Raw genomic sequence first — 19,842 nt, forward strand, 5'->3', positions numbered from 1 at the left:
CTTTCTTGCTAACATATGTATCAAAACCTTGGCAATTGAGCGGACACACCAATTCAATCTTCCTTCCTACAGTTCATTGATGCAAATTCTCCATGACCAAATATTTCAATCTTTGCCCTTTCTGCCATATCCAATCTAATCTCAGTAGTTTCTGCTAGAGAGCTCATTAGATCGGTAAAGTGCCCAACAAAAATTCTAAGTCAGCAAAATTTGAAAGTGACAAAGAATATAGCAACAGTCTCCTTTATTGCAGCCTCATCCATTATATTGTTGGATTTATTTTATGTGTCTTGTTTTTCTCTTCTCCACTCTTTCCTTTGGGTTACGCTTTATTTCCAGTGCAATTAAGTAAAGAGATTTTTCCTGTATAATGGCTTATCCAAATTATATTTTGATGCTTATAATAGTGAACAAATCCCTCAAAGTATGTTTTAATGTAACCAGTTATTTCTTTTTATTTCATAAAATATTTAATGTAAGTCGTAGTTGACTTAATTCTTGTATATATCCTACATCTTAATTGGAAGCCAGACAATGGAATATGTAATACAGTACTTAGATTTTAAAAAATACTTTAGCTAATAAAGTGGAACCACTCAAGACTTCTTACACAAAAAGGCAATATGAAAATCATCTTAATGCATTCTCCCCATATACATTCATACTAAGCCTCCTTTTTATTTGTATATTTTATCAGTATGTGAACCTAGATAATTTATTCTAACAGGAAAGAGTAGTCTCTTATATCCAAATTGGTTCTGAAACCAGTGGTGTCAACCTCGCTATGGTTCTACATCCTTTCTAAGCTTTGGTTGCCATGAGAAGCGGAAGGGGTGGGTTTTGGTATATTGGGCGGGGAAGAGTGCAGGAGGCCCTGTTAAGTTTTGTTTTTCCTACACATAGTGGGATAGCTTTCGTTTTCCTGAAAAGCAGGTGATCAGGAGAAGTCCGTTAGAAGCTGCATTCCATCAGTGTGACATGGGTTTGGAGATGTGTCCACCTGACGGTCATGGCCACTAGAGATTGGCTACTCTCCAAAGAGTAAATGGGGGCTTTGATATATGCTTGTGTCACGCCTTTTTCTCAGTTTCTGCTTTACTTCCGTTGCTTTCACTCCTGACTTTAGATAAATTCACTTTTGAAGTAGGAAATGGACTCTGAGTTTTATTTTTCTTAAGTTTCTATTGAAGCAGCTGACAAATGGTCTGTTTTATTAGGCAGTCAAAAGTATTTTGGATATAAAGATAGCTGAAACTGAACAAAGTTATTATGACTCATACTGTACATTATACATTGGATATCTTGATAATTATTGTAATGTTTCATCTAAAACTGTGGATATGTTTGATTATTAGTTGTTCAATTAAATGGAATGTCTTCTTCATCTTTTGGAATCACAAATATTTTAAATGCCTGTAATATAGTGGAATAATTTGTTTTAAATATACTGGAATCATTATCTCAAGAAGATAATAGTTTGTTGATTGAAATATTTCTAATTGTTTCAATTGAGTTTCATATTAATGTATACAGTTGTTTGAAAATTCTCAAAACTTTATGTGAAAGAATGAATGATAAATATGTTTATCACAGCCTTAAAATGAGATTAATTCATCAAAAGATACTGCCATGTTTATTGGGCAATCCAGCAGACATTTAAGAAGAGTTTGATATCAGTTTTTATGTTAAGTACCATATGTTGTATTTTTGACAGGCTTCTGACATATGATTTGGGCTTGCCAAATTGTCAACCTGTTAGTTGTTCTATTTTAGTTTCATATTTCCATGATTTTGGGAAGATAAATAAGTCTTCAAGATGTTAATATGAACGATATACCAAAAATGATTTTGTTGAACTTTGGACTTAAGAAGATGATTTTCTGTTAGAAATAAATTAGCTTTCCTGTAGATTTAATCAATGTTGAATTGGTTCCTTGCTAATATAGTAGAAAGGCTGATCAATATGATTCACTTCTACTATTTGTGAGTCAAAATCTAGAAGTGATATTAGCAGTCAGCCCAAAATTTCTATTTGGAAGTGAGATAGTTAATAAATGAATTTTGCCCCATTTTATGACATTTCTTGCCACAGTTGTTAATTTAGTGATACAGTCCTTAAGTGAATCTGGCTTCCCATTGACTTTGCTTGTTAGAGAGGTGATCACATGAGTCAGGGACACTACAACTACAAGTCATTTGCCAAATGTCTAAATTTTGATCCCATTACCAAGGGAATCCAGCAATGGTTTTAAGTGTGAAAAACACTAATCAGTCATTTTTTTCAGTGCTGTTGTAACTTTGAACAGTCACTAAACGAACTATTGTAAATCGAGGACTAGCTATATAATTTTGTACTGTCTATTTCATTTCTGTATTCTTAACAAAACTGCAAAATGTCTTTAAATATTTTGGTAGTGATATATTCAGAAACAGGATGTAGGAGGAGTGGGGGCAGAGTCAAAAGAGAGATAACTTAGAATCTCTACATTGCCATAAGCACACTATTATTATTATTATTATTATTATTATTATTATTATTATTATTATTATTATCATCATCATCATCATTATCATCATTATCATCATTATCATTATCATTATTAATTAGATTTGTATGCCCCCCCTCTCCGCAGACTCGGGGCAGCACTAAGTCCAACTCCTCTTGAATTCTGTTAACCCTTGTGCTAATCATTAGTTGATTAGATTCCCCTGCATAGGATTGAGCAATAAATCAGTTTATTGTTTATTTTTATTTATTGTTAGAGTTGAAAGGGACCATGCAGGTCATCAAGTCCAACCCCCTGCCTGAGCAGGCATCTTAAAGCACCCCAGCCAAGTGGCAGTCCAATCTCCTCTTGAAAGTGTCCAGAGTTGGGGAGTTCACAACCTCCGCAGGCAGGTTGTTCCACTGGTTGATCGCTCTGACCGTCAGGAAGTTCTTCCTTAATTCTAGGTTGAATCTCTCCTTGGTCAGTTTCCAGCCGTTGTTCCTCGTCCGGCCCTCTGGTGCTCTGGAGAATAGAGTGGCCCCCTCTTCTCTGTGGCAACCCCTCATATACCTGTATACAGCTATCATGTCCTCTCTGGCCCTCCTTTTCTCTAGGCTATCCATGCCCAGTTCCCGCAATCTCTCTTCGTAAGTCTTGGTTTCAAGTCCCCTAATCATTTTGGTTGCTCTTTTCTGCACCTTCTTTAAGATGCTACTCAGCATAAATGGTAGTGTTACACTATAATGCCTGCTCTTAAATAACTGTTTTTCATTCTTGCCTAAAATAAGACATAGGATTTTATTCTTAGTCCATACTCTTATTCTTAATGAAGGGCATATGGGAAAGAATGGTTAGTTTCCATTAATTTATAGCTGGTTTTTAAGAAATGCCCTATCCAATCACAGATGACATGATATCTAGAAATCTATCTAAGCTGAGACAAAGAATACATAACATATAGCTCAGGCAGTTACTTACATACTAAGTAATTCCAATTGAAATAAACCTATTCGGAAATGAGCACCAAATAGATTCTGCAACTGTTTTATGCTGTCAATAGCTACCTGGGTCAGTAAATCTTAGTCATATGTTAATATTCTCTTTTCCCCCCTTTGTCCTATTTCCAATTTGTTTTATCTTTTATAAATTGATAGTTGAAACCACCAGGATTACATTCTTACCTTCATTCAGATTTTTCTTTTATTATGTAAAATAAATTTGCCCATACATTTGTTAACAATATTCAGAGACTGATGGTATACCAATGTTTTAGACAAAAGCTACTTCTTGCGAAGAAGGCACAAGGTTTGGGAACCTGTCTATCAAAGGTTCCTTGGCACTAAAGCCCAATCTCATACTCTAGCTAGCCAAGGAGTGGCATGAGGCCATTGCAACAGATGGACCTGTGTGTGTGCAGAGCCAAAAGACAATGTATGTGCATCAAGTATAAATGCTAATGGCAACTTTCCCAGCCAGTTCCTAAGCTGTAGCTGCAAGAATGCCAGCTTTGCTGTGGATTAAATTTCCAAAGAACTGAAAAGAAATCTACACTAATGGAGATGTTTTACAGTAGACTCTAGGTACAAACTAAAATAGAAAATAAAGGATTAATGGGAATCTCATCTGCTGAAATCTCAGACAGACATTTACTCAAGCTTAGCTGCTACCAAAATTACTATTGACCAATTTATTATTCAATCAATACTGAATTGACTGAATAATTGACTGAACCTAGTCTTAAAATTTTCTAAATCTTCCTGCTGAGCAGTGTTGATAGATCAAATCCCTTGTAAACGGAAGTTCATTGGAACTCGTGCTTTATCTCCTTATCACTGGGTATCTTGCAGACTGTTGGTTTTAAACTTGAAATTTTTAAGGGAAACTTTTTAATGGTAAAACATTCATATTTTGCAAAATTGCAGGTTAACTTTTGTCATTTCTAATTCCAACTCCCTAATATCTCCATGAATAACATCTTGAATTTCAGTTAATATTATAGATTCATTGTTTGTATTTGTAAGGAGACATGCTAGGCCTCGTCTCTTTTTTTAATGAATAAAATGTGTGTGTGTGTCTGTCTGTCTGTCTGTCTGTCTATCTATCTATCTATCTATCTACTTTAGAGAAAGTAAGAAAAAAGATCTGTTTGTACTTCATCCTTTTTTCTCTTTCTTTTCCTGTTCCTTGAGCACAATCCTTAGTTTTATATGTGTAGGATATTTAAATATTCCTCTTTGGGGAGACTCTTTTTTTTAAAAAACAACTAAGAAAAATATTCCACCTCTGGTAATCATGAAAATTAGAAATTATCTAATAATTACAGTGATCCCCCGCTCGTTGCGAGGGTTCCGTTCCAGGACCCCCCGCAACGAGCGGGTTTTCGCGAAGTAGCGCTGCGGAAGTAAAAACACCATCTGCGCATGTGCAGATGGTGTTTTTAACTTCCGCAGCGCTAGCGAGGAGCCGAAGATTGGGGGCGGCATGGCTGTTTTAAAACGTCGCCGCCGACATGGGGGGCTCGCTAGCACCCCCCCGAACCCCCAACCCGGGTTTGGGGGGGTGCTAGCAAGCCCCCCATGTCGGCAGCGATGTTTTAAAACACCCGCGCGGCTTTCCAATGAGTCCCGAAGACAAACGCGGAAGTTTGACGTTTGTCTTCGGGACTCATTGGAAAGCTCCGATCGTTTTAAAACGGGCGCGCCGTTCTCCGCTGACTCCTGGTGAACTTCCCCGCTTTAGGAGTCAGCGAAGAACGGCGCGCCTGCTTTAAAACGATCGGAGCCAGCCGGCTCCGATCGTTTTAAAACAGGCGCGCCGTTCTCCGCTGACTCCTGGCGAACTTCCTGGGCGAAGGGCAGGTGAGCGGGTGCTGGGGGGGGCTTCGCCCTCCCGCCAGCAAGAGGGGGAAGACCCAGGGAAGCCGCCCAGCAGCTGATCTGCCCGGCGCCATCTACGCATGCGTGCCCATAGAAAAAAGGGCACGCATGCGCAGATGGTGTTTTGACTTCCGGGTTCAAAAATCGCAAATTACCCTGTTCGCAATGGTCGGGGACGCAATAACCGGGGGATCACTGTAAACTTTTTTTGGAGAGGGGTGTGGCCAAGCACCGTGGCAACACGGAGTTCCCCACTCTCTGCTGGGGAACCCAGATATCCATGTCGCCTGGGGATCTGGTTCAAGTAGAACTGGGTCAGAACCACCATGGAGGGGAGGTGAAGAAGGGAGACACCATCGGCGATCCGGGAGGGGATGGCAAACCCCCCCCCCCGGAGTCCATAAAGAACTCCCGACCTGCAACAACAGAAAACAGCTTGTTACAAGCCATCCAAGCCATGTTGGCCACAAATTGATTGCTTGGAATTTTGGATGGGAAGTCACCTGGAATGAAAATTAAGGAAAGTGCTGGAAAAATGAGTTAGAGAGCATAACTTGAGCTGGTGAGTTATTCTGCCAATGAAAAGACTTGTGACTTTTTAAAAAAAGATTAAAACGGGGATAAAAGGACTGCCCAAAAAATTGGAAGCAGCTATTTAGCACAGAAGCTATAGAAAAAAAGAATTGCTAAAGAAAGCAGTAATGAAAGCCCACCCTTTGAGAATTCTTGGGAATATTGTTATACTGAATCAGTTTTAAATTATGAAACTAAGACCTTTTTTTTAACTAATATGAACTGATTTAAAACAGGAAGGTGGACTTGGGGAGCCAGTGAGGTGTGCCATCTGTTGGCTGGAGGAATTATTACTCTGGAAAATTTCGATGGCAGTTTAGACTGCTGCTGACCTTGGATTGGGAACATCAGGACTATTTTAGGCTCTGAGATAGATAATTGCTGGCAGCTGGATTGATAATGAAAATTGGAGAACAGTAAATTTTTGAAATATGGAAGAGGAACTTAAAACGTTTTAAAAGAACTATCTTAAAGATTTAAAGAGATGCTTCATGGAATATGAAGACAGATTTAAAGCAGCAGTTGAGGAAACTTTGGAGTGCAGTGAAGACTTTGATAATTTGATTGTAAAAAGTAAAAAACAAAGCAGCAATGTAGAGAGGAAACCAGAAAGAGAAAAATAGGTGGAAGAAAACACAGACGACGATGTACATATAAGCAAAGGGAACCATGAGAATGGACAGATTAATGAGCACATTGAATTTTTTGAAGCAGATGATGAACAATCAGAGAAGCATAAAGACAAAAGGGGAAAGAATTTTGAGAACAAATAGGCTAATCTTAGGAAATTTGGAGCTTTGAATGATTAAAGTTTATTTGAAAATATAGTTGATGCTGATAGTTATTGTTATTGATAATGAATACGTTTCCCTTTAAGAATTTAAATCTAATATAATTATTTAAAAGTGATAATTCTGGGAAAATACTATTATATGATATTATAGATTGGTGTAAACTGTATCTATTGAAATAAATTTTAAATGGCATATTGGTAATATTAGAGGGGAAGATACAGTACAATGAATGGAATATGGTTAATTGATATTTGATTATTTGATCATTATTTCATTAGTATATAATGACTTTTTTTCCTAACATGTAATGGATTATATCTATGAATATATTGGATGGTTATTATTAATGTTCTTGATTTCATGGATTAAATTAAAAATTGTTGAATACATATTGGTATTTTGATAGGGGAATAAAATCACAATTAATAATGGATGAAATGACTTAACCTTGTGAAATTTGGTATTTTGAATGACTAATAGTTGATGATAAGAATTAATATTGACATTGATATTAATTAATTACATTTAAGAATTAAATTTAACATATGTATTTAAAAGTAATTAATTATATAATGAAGCAATAATTTTGGGAAAATATAGATGGATATATTTGAAGCATTAGAGGAAGAGACACAATATAATGAATAATGAATTTGTTTAAGTTTTGAAATTGGAAAAATATCGACCTTCTCTTATACAGTGATCCCCCTGTTATTGCGTCCCCAACCATTGCGAACAGGGTAATTTGCGAATTTTGAACCCGGAAGTCAAAATACCATCTACGCATGCGTGCCCTTTTTTCTATGGGCACGCATGCGTAGATGGCGCCGGGCAGATCAGCTGCTGGGCGGCTTCCCTGGGTCTTTCCCCTCTTGCTGGCGGGAGGGCGAAGCCCCCCCAGCACCCGCTCGCCCGCCCTTCGCCCTTCGCCCGCCCACCCGCTCGCCCTTCGCCCGGCCGGCTCCGATCGTTTTAAAGCAGGCGCGCCGTTCTCCGCTGACTTCTAAAGCGGGGAAGTTCACTAGGAGTCAGCTGAGAACGGCGCGCGTTTTAAAGCAGGCGCGCGTTTTAAAGCAGGCGCGCCGTTCTCCGCTGACTTCTAAAGCGGGGAAGTTCGCTAGGAGTCAGCGGAGAACGGCGCACCTGCTTTAAAACGATCGGAGCCGGCCGGCTTCGATCATTTTAAAGCAGGCGCGCCGTTCTCCGCTGACTCCTAGCGAACTTCCCCGCTTTAGAAGTCAGCGGAGAACAGCGCGCCTGCTTTAAAACAATCGGAGCCGGCCGGCTTCGATCGTTTTAAAGCAGGCGCGCCGTTCTCCGCTGACTCCTAGCGAACTTCCCCGCTTTAGAAGTCAGCGGAGAACAGCGCGCCTGCTTTAAAACGATCGGAGCTGGCCGGCTTCGATCGTTTTAAAGCAGGCGCGCCGTTCTCCGCTGACTCCTAGCGAACTTCCCCGCTTTAGAAGTCAGCGGAGAACAGCGCGCCTGCTTTAAAACGATCGGAGCCGGCCGGCTTCGATCGTTTTAAAGCAGGCGCGCCGTTCTCCGCTGACTCCTAGCGAACTTCCCCGCTTTAGAAGTCAGCGGATGGGGGTTCGGGGGGTGCTAGCGAGCCCCCCATATCGGCGGCGACGTTGTAAAACACCCGCGCCGCCCCCAATCTTCGGCTCCTCGCTAGCGCTGCGGAAGTTAAAAACACCATCTGCACATGCGCAGATGGTGTTTTTACTTCCGCAGCGCTACTTCGCGAAAACCCGCTTGTTGCGGGGGGTCCTGGAACGGAACCCTCGCAACGAGCGGGGGATCACTGTACTGTAAAAGATATATAAGATATAAAATATTTAATATGAATTGACATTTCATTTTTGAAAATAAGTAATTGTAGAATTTTTAGGGGCATTTGGTTTTGAGAAAATAGGTGTTTAGAAAAACGAAGGAGGGGTGAGAAATTAAGGAAAGGAATGAAGAACAATTTGATTTTCTGAAGGGAGAATAATTAGCAGAAGAAGTAAATAATAGCATTAAAAAATTAATTGGAGAATGAAACAATCTGTGTAAACCGGATGATGAAATTAGATAAAGGAGGCAGTTTAATGACATTAATAGAGTAATAGATGTGAAATTAAGTAGTATTAATGATATTTAGTAGATGATATATGTTTACTAAGTTGTATTGACTACAGTGGTACCTCAAGATACGAACCCCTCGTCTTACGAACAACTCGTGATACGAACCCGGGGTTCAGAAAAATTTTGCCTCTTCTTACGAACTTTTTTCAAGTTATGAACTGGCGTTCGGGAGGCTGCTGGGAAGCCCCCCGGCTGTTTTAAAAGGTGACAGCCCAAACTTTTCCCGAACTTCTGGGTTCGGGGTTCGGGGGGTTGCTGGGAAGCCCCCCAGCCCGGCGGTCACCTTTTAAAGCAGCCGCGTGGCTTTCCAGGAGCCTCCGAACGCCGAATGCGGAAGTTCGGATTTAGCGTTCGGCTTCGGAAGGCTCCTGGAAAGCCGCCCGGCTGTTTTAAAAGGTGACAGCCGGACTGGGGGGCTTCCCAGCAACCTCCCGAACCCCGAGCTTTTGCCGAACTTCCGGGTTTGGGGGGGTGCTGGGAAGCCCCCCAGCCCAGCAGTCACCTTTTAAAACAGCCATGCGGCTTTCCAGGAGCCGCCGAACGCGGAAGTTCGGGTTTGGCATTCGGCTTCGGGAGGCTCCTGGAAAGCCGCCCGGCTGTTTTAAAAGGTGACCGCCGGGCTGGGGGGCTTCCCAGCAACCTCCCGAACCCCGAACTTTTGCCGAACTTCTGGGTTCGGTGTTCGGGGGGGTGCTGGGAAGCCCCCCAGCCCGGCAGTCACCTTTTAAAACAGCCGGGCGGCTTTCCAGCAGCCTCCCGAAGCTGAACGCCAAACCCGATCTTCGGCGTTTGGAGGCTGCTGGGAAGCCCCGCCGCCCAGCTGTCACCTTTTAAAACAGCCTGGGGGCTTCTCGGCAGCCTCCTGAATGGCGAACCCAGAAGTTCGGGTTTGGCGTTCGACGTTCAGAAGGTCGCTGAGAAGCCCCCAGGCTGTTTTAAAAGGTGACAGCCGGGCGGCAGCGTTTTTTTGCGGGGGGGGGGGGTTTGGGTTGCACGGATTAATTGACTTTACATTGTTTCCTATGGGAAACAATGTTTCGTCTTACGAACCTTTCGTCTTACGAACCTCCCCCTGGAACCAATTAGGTTTGTAAGACGAGGTATGACTGTATATGATGTATGTTTTTTTTAGTGGGGAGAAAAATAATAAAAAAAAATCTGAGGCAGAAATTACATTTATATAAGAGATCTGTTTAAATGTAAAATTTGAAATTAATTATGTGGAAGTCTGAATAACTAATTGATCTGTTATAATATTATGAATGTTGATGACTAATAAGAAGAGTTGAAATGTATATGTTTAATTAATATGAGTATGAGATATTATAATAAATAAGTCAAAATGTATTTTAGAGGGAACAAGAAAAACAAACAATGAGGAAAGAGATTAAAGAAGGGGAGGAGAAAATAGGCCTAAAATTAAGATGCACACAAAATAATTAGTTTGGAAAGTTAAGCTAACAGCAGTTAAGTTGGAGTTAAAATTTAGTTCCAAAGAAGGCAAAATTAGGTTTTCATTTTGGAGGTATATATTTTTTTTGGCGACATATACCTAGAATAAAAAGTCTTATACTGTATAAGTAAATGTTACAATAATAAGATTTTTTGGAAGAGCCACTGTTAGTTTAAAATATGAGAATATACCATAAGTTTGCTAATTATGAGGTGAAAAACACTCTGGGAAAGGTAAAGAAGGTGGAAGAGAAAGTAGAAGGGGGGAGGAAGAGAAGGAGTAGAGAGAGGTAGAGGGGGAGTGAAGGAGTTAGAAGGTAGGAGGAGGAGATGGAGAGAGTGGGAGTGCAAGGGAAAAAGGGGGGAGCATACTGATGATTGTTGATGTAAGAGCAAAATAAGATACAGATTTTTGAATGATTGATAAAAATGTACAACTATGTACCGTATATACTCGAGTATAAGCCGAGTTTTTCAGCCCAAAAAATGGGCTGAAAAACACAACCTCGGCTTATACTCGGGTCATTGACAAAGTCACCACACGAGGGCGCCATTGCTTGAGCCAGAGCGAGGAGGCACCAGCTTTTGTCCCCTCTCGCACACCGTAGTTCCTCTCCCTGGCTCAAGCAAAGGAGGCAGCCATTTGCTCCAACCGAGAGGGGAAAAAAGCAATGGGAAGCCGGTGAGGTCGTGTGTGTGTGTGTGTGTGTGTGTGTATGCCCCCTCTCCCCCCCACCGTGAAAAAAGCCAGCTACCTCTTGCTGAAACCCAGAGGCTTTTTTTTTTTTACTCCCTGTGTGTATTTGTCAACAGGTTTACAGTAACTAAAGGCCCCCTGCTGTCAGATTCTCCTCCCCCTCCTTTGAAAGGATTTAAACTGTTTAAAAAATGGTATTTTGTGGTAGTTGCTGTCCTTGCTTGGATAGGATCTAATAATGTGTTATGAGGCAGAGCTAGACAGGAATTCTTTTTCTATCTGTCTATCTTTCTATCTATCTATTTTTCTATCTATCTATTTTTCTATCTATCTATCTATCTATCTATTTTTCTATCTGTCTGTCTGTCTGTCTGTCTATCTTTCTATCTATATCTGTCTGTCTGTCTGTCTGTCTGTCTGTCTGTCTATCTATCTGTATCTATTTCTATCTATCTATCTATCTATCTATTTTTCTATCTTTCTATCTATCTATTTTTCTATCTATCTATCTATCTATTTTTCTATCTATCTATCTATCTATCTATCTATCTATCTATCTATCTATCTATTTGGTTTTCTATGCTGATAACCTCACAGCAGCTAATGCTGAAGCTCTTCTTTGGATACACTTATTTATTTGTTTGTTTGTTTGTTTGTTTATTTAATTGGATTTGTATGCCATCCCTCTCCAAGGACTCAGGGTGGCTCACAGCATATATAAAAACAGAACAATAATGTAAATCCAATTAATGATGAGAAGGAATCCAGTTTTGAAGGATTTTAACTCTTAGGTTTTAGCTTTGTTGCTGATCGAGCTACTTTTTTTACTTTTTAATTTATTGTTAATTTGTTTACCCTCTTTTAAATTTACAGAGCTAGTTTACTGGTTTTCTTTAAAATAAATATTCTAAAACATGTCTCAATTAATGTAATTTTATTGTTTTCCATTTTTATAAGTTACCAGTAGCCACTGCATTTTCTAACCTCGGCTTATACTCGGGTCAATACGTTTTCCCAGTTTTTGTGGCAAAAATTGGTGCCTCGGCTTATACTCGGGTCGGCTTATACTCGAGTATATACGGTATTTTATTTTAATATTTTGAGGTACAGTATATGCAACTTAATTTGTATATGATGTAGAGGAGAAAAAAATGGCATTAAAAAAAAGAAAAGCATAAAACAAGAAAAGATGGGGTTGTTAAAACATGAATGAAGAGTACCATCTCAGATGTGTTAGGAAAAAGTAAACTTAGATTTATTAGAATGGACTGCTTTGATTCAGATTATTCTTCACAATACTAATTCAAGGCATTAGATTAAAAAAAGAACCCTGCTTAAAAAGCTCTTAGCTTCAACCTAATAAAGAACAGAATTACATCTATTATTAGTAGTAGATATTTAGAAAAGAGGGTTGTACAATTGTTTACTCTGATTGCTTTAAATAGTCTTACTGCCTTTAGAGAGTAGCACAAAGTTTAGGAGTAAGGTTGAATAAATCTCTTGATATCTAATTAGTTTAGCGGTGTTACTAAGACTTGTTATTTGCTGCAGATGTAGCTTTTCTTTAGATCGATTCCATGTGATCTTCTGGGTCTATTTTAATCTGGTATCCCGATACGAAATCATATTGTTGTAAATGTTCCAACTATCTATCTGTTTTTGCTATTGGAAATATTGAAACTGCCTTCAAACGCATTACCTGGTATCACACCGGGGGACACCTTTCCCTTTGGAGACACGTTTACAATCCCGGTAAACAGAACCTGGCACCCAAACTATCTGTTTAAAATAGTGTCAGGTTTAAGGCACCACACAGCAAAGAGAAACACAGGAACAGTAGGTGTAAAGTTTCTTTTTTTTTTAAAGACGCTTCAAAATAGAAAAGAAAAGAATGTAGACAAAGGAACTGAATAGAGCAGAAGAAAGAAATCCTCTCTTTATACTTAATGTCAAGGTAAAGTATTTATTCTACCAGAGTTAGAAGGAATTATTCTCCAGGTATGAATGTCTGTGAGATGCAGAAAGCAAATATTGTTGCAGTATTGCAAGACAAATTCCACTCTGGAACTACTGGCATGTGGCATGATGTATATGCACTGCTCAAAAAATAAAGGGAATTCTTAAACAACACAATATAACTCCAAGTAAATCAAACCTGTGAAATCAAACTGTCCACTGAGGAAGCAACACTGATTGAAAATCAATTTCACATGCTGTTGTGCACATTCAACTTTGTACAGAACAAAGTATTCAATGAAAATATTTCATTCATTCAGATCTAGGATGTGTTATTTGAGTGTCTCTTTATTTTTTTGAGCAGTATAGGAAAAGATAGAGTTTGTTTATTTGGTATTTAGGGAGTCTTTAACTAATAATTGATCCCTTAGTGATCAACTGTCCAAAATTACAACAGACCTCTCCCAAGCTACAGGTGCTCACAGATTACAACCACAATTGGGACCGAAATTTCTAAGGTGGTAATTAAGTGAATAGCGCCTGATTTTACAATCTTTTTTTTTTTTTTTTGCAATATCTGTTAAGCAAATCATTGCAGTTGATAAGTGAATCATGTGGTCATTAAGCCAATCTATCTTCTCGCCATAGACTTAGCTTGTTTGAAGCTGGCAGGAAAGATCGCAGATGGCGATCATGAGATGCTACAGGATGCTGCAACAATAATACGTACATACATGTCAGTTGCCAAGAGCCTGGATTTTGATCATGTGACCATGATGATTGCCCCCAACCATCTGGGTCCTCATTTTACATACCTCAATGGGATGGAAGGATGAGTCAATCTTGAGCCTGGTGAGATCTGTTTTACCAAATTGCCAGCAGGCAGCAGAAGTAGCCTGCAGTAGTACATCCTAACTACTGCACCACCACTGCTCATTATGGACAAAAATTGAGCATTACCTATCAGCATGGCTATTTTCAGTCATCATTCTTTGTAGATAAACTGTACTATGTTGCTGATCTAATAGGAAACTGTTAATAGGAAAGATGTAGACAGAGACAAAGACCCAAGGAGGGAGTTTGGGAGACAAGAGAAAAAGTGAATTTAAATATTTATTTATTTATTTATTTTATTCGATTTTTATGCCGCCCTTCTCCTTAGACTGAGGGCGGCTTACAACATGTTAGCAATAGCACTTTTTAACAGAGCCAGCATATTGCCCCCACAATCCGGATCCTCATTTTACCCACCTCATAAGGATGGAAGGCTGAGTCAACCTTGAGCCGGTTATGAGATTTGACCCGCTGACCTTCAGATTTACAGTCAGCTTCAGTGGCCTGCAGTACAGCACTCTACCTGCTGCGCCACCCCGGTTCTTGCATACTAAATACTAAAGCAGACAAATCCTATGGCATCTCAGGATCCCTCCACTGCTGGATTACAGAATTCCTATCAAACAGACAACAAGTGGTTAAGATAGGAAACACCATATCTACCCCTGTCCCTGTTAAAAGCGGTGTCCCCCAAGGTAGCATTCTGGGACCAACGCTCTTCATTCTCTACATCAATGACCTTTGCAATCTCATCACTAGCAACTGTGTTCTCTTTGCAAATGATGTTAAACTTTTCAACACCACTGATAACACAACTACTCTCCAAAAAGATCTAGACTCTGTTTCTGACTGGTCTAACAAATGGCAACTCCAAATCTCAACCAGCAAATGGTCTATCCTACACATCGGCAAAAAGAATCAGAACCACAAATACAAACTGAACAAACAAATTATCACAGATAACCTCCACTTGGTTAGGGACCTCGGAGTACTAATAACAAAAGACCTAAGTGCCAAAGCCCACTGCAACAACATCGCCAAGAAAGCTTCAAGAGTTGTTAATCTAATCCTATGTAGCTTCTGCTCTGGCAGTCTCACACTACTTACCAGAGCTTACAAAACATTCCCCAGACCCATCCTAGAATACAGCTCATCTGTTTGGAACCCATACCGCATCTCGGACATTAACACCTTCAAAAATGTCCAAAGATACTTCACCAGAAGAGCCCTTCACTCCTCCACCCGAATCAGAATACCCTACGAAACTAGACTCAATATCCTAGGTCTAGAAAGCTTACAACTACGACGCCTTAAACATGATCTAAGTATTGCCCACAAGATCATATGATGCAACGTCCTGCCTGTCAACGACTACTTCAGCTTCAACCATAACAACACAAGAGCATACAACAGATACAAGCTTAATATTAACCGCTCCAAATTGGACTGTAAAAAATACGACTTTAGTAATCAAGTTGTCGAAGCATGGAACTTATTACCGGACTCCATAGTATCTTCCCCTAACCCACAACATTTTACCCTCAGACTATCCACAGTTGACCTCTCCAGATTCCTAAGAGGTCAGCAAGGAGCGTGCATAAGTGCACTAGCGTGCCTCCCGTCACCTGTCCTATTGTCTCTCATATATCATATCTACAATTCTTCTATTATAATCCTCTTATACTACTCTCATAATATCCTTCTATTCTCTAATTGATATATTCTATTCCTAAATTTTCACTTCTATTTAATATATTTTACTCGAGTATAGCCTCTATAACTTTCATTGTGTATTGTTGTGTATTGGGCTAAATAAATAAATAAATAAATAAACAAACAAAAATAAATAAATAAATAAATAAATATTAAATAAATAAAAATAAAATAAACAAGAGATGATGTCTAACCAGGGAGTGCTGTTTAATATAGGTTTGGCTTTATTGAGAGCTAGAATACGGACAGAAGCAAGATCAAGGGGTAATATTATACATATTTTATATGAGAGACTAAAAATAATACCGATATGTAAAGGTTAGACGTTAAAAGATGGTATCACTATGTACGTTTAAATGTGATTATTAGAATAGCGCAGAAAAACACTGAAAAACTAAACAATGAAGGAACACTCTAATACAAATATGTATATTAACATCACAATTACATAAGTATGATTAATGTATTAGTATTAGTATTATTATAATGAATGATACCCAGCTGTCTTACTGTTCATATAATAATATTGATGTATATCCATTTTTTAAAAAACCCATTAAAAATAATTTTGAGATCTCTAGAGATTAGTTTAAATGTTCTCCTCCTAGCATTAAAGATAACTGTTTTCTTACAACCAATATTCTCGCTCCACAAATTAATCCAGTGTAAGAGAATATGCAGATGGTGAGTCTATCCTTAAAACCCACTCAACTGTGCAACCTCTGAAGGTACCATAGTATAACTACTATCCCATTCATACAGTATACTTATGTTTCTCTATAGCCCAAGACATATAGCTCTCCTTTAAGAGCCTAATAAAAACCCAGATCCAGTTTGTCCTACTTTTAATCAGTACACCTACTGAATTTATCTTTTCTATGTATCTCTAAAAGGTATATGACATACCTCTTGGGGGTTGAGCCTGGCAATCCTAATTTTCTATTGTTATAAAGACCTTATTGATTTGTGACACTTGTAATTTGTGTCGTGGTTGCTCTCAGATTATGTACTTCTCTTACTATTCCCAGAAAACAGGAGGGCAGGTTTTCACAATTTGAAACGCTCTCATAAAATGCAGGGGTAAGTAAAAATAGGACATGGTATGGGATTTGTTCATTATCTTTGCCATAGACTTTCTATGCTTCCTTGCAACATTGATTAGTTCAAGCATGAACCCAAAGAGGTATTTAAGTGGCTGTAATCTGGAGGTCATATAACCTGACAAATTTGAAACATTTACAGTATTTTTTGTAATGAGACTTTGATTTTGAAGATAATTGTACTAGCAATCACATAATACAAGGCAACAGTTAGGAACTAGTACAGTTGCATTCTGTAATTACCGTGAATTAGGAAGTCTTTGATTCAAACCATTAGCTGGCCTTAGGTGAATTATTTTCCAATCCAATCCCTTCACCAACGTATCATCAATATGTTGATGATAATATTGACCTATCTTCCAAAGAAGACAATAGGAACTGGGAAGAAATGTGGTATGCTTAGGAACAGCTTTAATTACAGTTCTTACAGCAAACATCTTTGCACACCTGTCTGAAACAGAGTCCATGCATCTAACTTAATTAGTACTTACATCTATCAGCACACAGTGTTTCTTATTTATAGATGATTAAAGTTGTAAAGATCAAAGGAAAATTCAGTTGTATTAAGATTTTTTTCCTCTAATTTGCCAGGAATTTAAAATTGGCATTGGAAAAATGCTTACAAACATTATAACTCAAAGTAGAATTTACAGAACTGTATGATAGTATTATTTTTGATGGGTCAGTTTTAGTGACGTGAATTTATTTTGACAAGAAGCAGAGACACTAGCACATCTCTCAATTTTCCAGAGCAGCCACAAGGAAAAGAGTTGGATCTTTTGGATTAATTACAAATGATTGCAGCTATGAGGGTGTCAACAAGGTAGGACCAACTGAAATTTGTTGAAATCATACTCAAAACCTGTGATTTGGAGTTGGTTTGTGAAGTAGAACACTTCCTATCAAGGGTATATTTAAATGGAAGCCAAGATATAATTAATTTGAAGTCTAAATTCATATATTGACTGTTGTGATTCCGTCTGAGGCCCCTCAGGGAACGGCTGACCCTCTGCCGGCTCTCTGCTCAGAGGATGAGGATGAGGAACAGGGAACGGCTGACCCTCTGCTCAGGGGGGGAGGATGAGGAACAGGAGGGAGAGGAGGAGGAGGAGGAGGTTCAGGCAGACGAGGAGGAGGAATCTCAGCCCGAGGGGGAGCTCTCCCCAGCAAGCAGCCTGGATTCTTTAGATGACCAGGCACAAGGAATAATAGATTTCCGGCAGAGAAGGGCAATCCAACGAAGGGGACAATTAGCCAGGTACTTCAAGCACTGAATGGGCAACAGCTGGGTTTGGGTGTGGTGCTCTCCGGAAAGGCTAAAAAGGCAGACCCACCCTTCCTGGTTTGTGGAGAATTATCTTTGGGAGTCGTGAGACCTGGCTGTGATCTTTGGCGTCTTGGAATTCTGGCTTGTGACTTTGAATACTGAAACCTTGAGGGGAAAAGGTGGGTGTGCCAGCAAGAGGTCTGCTGTGAAGGCTCATAGCCTGCCTGTGGGGAAGAACAGGTTTTCCTCTGTGTTTATTTTCAAATTATAAAGTGCTTTTGTTTCTACCAGCGTGTCTGGCTGCTTTTTCCAGTTGGTGCTGAAGTCTGGGGGCACCCAGACAGAACAATTGACCAACGCCAAAGTACCAAAGACTAACAGCCAATAGTTAAAAGAGGAGGAATGAACCCAAGGAATCACCAGAGGCAGCAGATGTCAATGGGGGATTGGTCAGAGTCAGAGGATGAAGGAGGCATTAGAGTGGATGAGCCACTTTTAGATGCTAGATTCAGGATGTTACAAAGCAGACAACAACACTTGTATGGTAAAAGAAAGTAATTTGTAACTTTAACTCTGGAGTTTGCTGACAACTCCCAGCAAGTATAAAAGAGAAGAATCTTGGGAAGTTCTGGGTGGAGTGTCAACGTTAATTTCATGGACATTGTGTTAGATCTGGGGTTCTAAAAAAGGCCCCCTTAAAGACCTGATTCCTGCTTGGAAGTGTCCTCTGCTATAAAGCTGCCTGTCTGTCAGAATGTGGTGAGCTGATTTTTATACCCTATGATTCATTACTTTTCATATCTTGCTGGAATGCCGGTAGCTTATTTGATACCTTCGCAGCAGAGAAAAATATTTCCTGACTGAATCCTGCTCCTAAATGTTACTTTTTCAAATAAATACAGTAGTGTACAGTGATCCCTCGCCACTTCGTGGTTTACCTTTCACGGCTCCAGTGCATCTTGGGTTGCTAAAAGACCCGGAAGTGAGTGCAGGTGGCGGCGGTTTTGCCCGAGTCGGACCTTCTCCCCTAACCCGAGCAGTAACGAATGGAGGGTATGCTGCTTGAAAGGCTTGCAGCTGAATTAGCTGGTCCTGGAGGCAGGGGTGGGGCTGGGGCTAACTGAGTGGTGCGCCTGCCTTGTCCCTGCCAAAGTGACACTTTGCTGCTGAGTGCGGAGCGGAGCCTCCAGGAGCCCATCACAAGGATTCAGAGAGAGAGAGAGAGACAGAAAATCCTACTTTGCAGATTTTTGTTTATTGCGGGTGTTCCTGGAACCTAACCCCCGCGATAAACGAGGGATCACTGTAATTCAAAGCTTAAATACAGTGGGTTTTAGCTGTTTGTTTCACTCTGAAAAGCCAGGGATATAACAGAGTGCAGAGTTCCAAACACACATAATTACTAAAATCCGGTAGAATACAATTTAAAATGAAATTGGAATAAAGTATAATTTAAAATGCAATTGCAATAAAATAAAATTTAAAATGACACTGGAATAAAATATAATACTTTAATATATAGATAGATAAAGTGTAATACAATTTTATTTCTGTGTCACCCCTCCAATCTACACAAATCAGTCCCACATATACCAATTTCATATGCCTATTTTGCTCAAGTACTGTGCTTATTAAATGTTGTTTTCAAATTCTGACCACAGATAAGGTAAGTTGTTTTGATATGGGGTTCCCAATGGATCATTTGTTTAGTATATAGACCAAGGTACCTGTCTCTTACCTTCTCATAGAGGCAACAATCAAATAGGATGTACAGTAATACCTCATGATACGAACTTAATTGGTGCAAGGAGGAGGTTCGTAAGATGAAAGGTTCGTAAGATGAAACATTGTTTCCCATAGGAAACAATGTAAAGTCATTTAATCCGTGCAACCAAAAAAACCTCCGCAAAAAAACGGCTTTTGGCGACTGCTGGGAAGCCGCGCGGCTGTTTTAAAAGGTG

The 19,842-nt window shown here is 39.6% G+C and overlaps 1 protein-coding gene across 2 annotated transcripts in view; it reads left to right on the forward strand.

The window, feature by feature from the left end:
* The window catches only part of NKAIN2 (sodium/potassium transporting ATPase interacting 2), a 373,202-nt gene that overhangs the window by 41,774 nt on the left and 311,586 nt on the right, over window positions 1-19,842 (forward strand). The window contains exon 1 of one of the 2 annotated variants that reach the window (XM_070733468.1): window positions 10,939-10,996. The exons of the other annotated variant lie outside the window; for it this stretch is intronic. The gene's annotated coding sequence lies outside the window, so the exon portion shown is untranslated. Of the gene's footprint in view, window positions 1-10,938; window positions 10,997-19,842 lie in introns of those variants that run through there. 2 annotated transcript variants of the gene reach the window in all.

This window comes from Erythrolamprus reginae, chromosome 1 (genome assembly GCF_031021105.1).
Source record: "Erythrolamprus reginae isolate rEryReg1 chromosome 1, rEryReg1.hap1, whole genome shotgun sequence".
Lineage (NCBI taxonomy): Eukaryota > Metazoa > Chordata > Lepidosauria > Squamata > Dipsadidae > Erythrolamprus > Erythrolamprus reginae.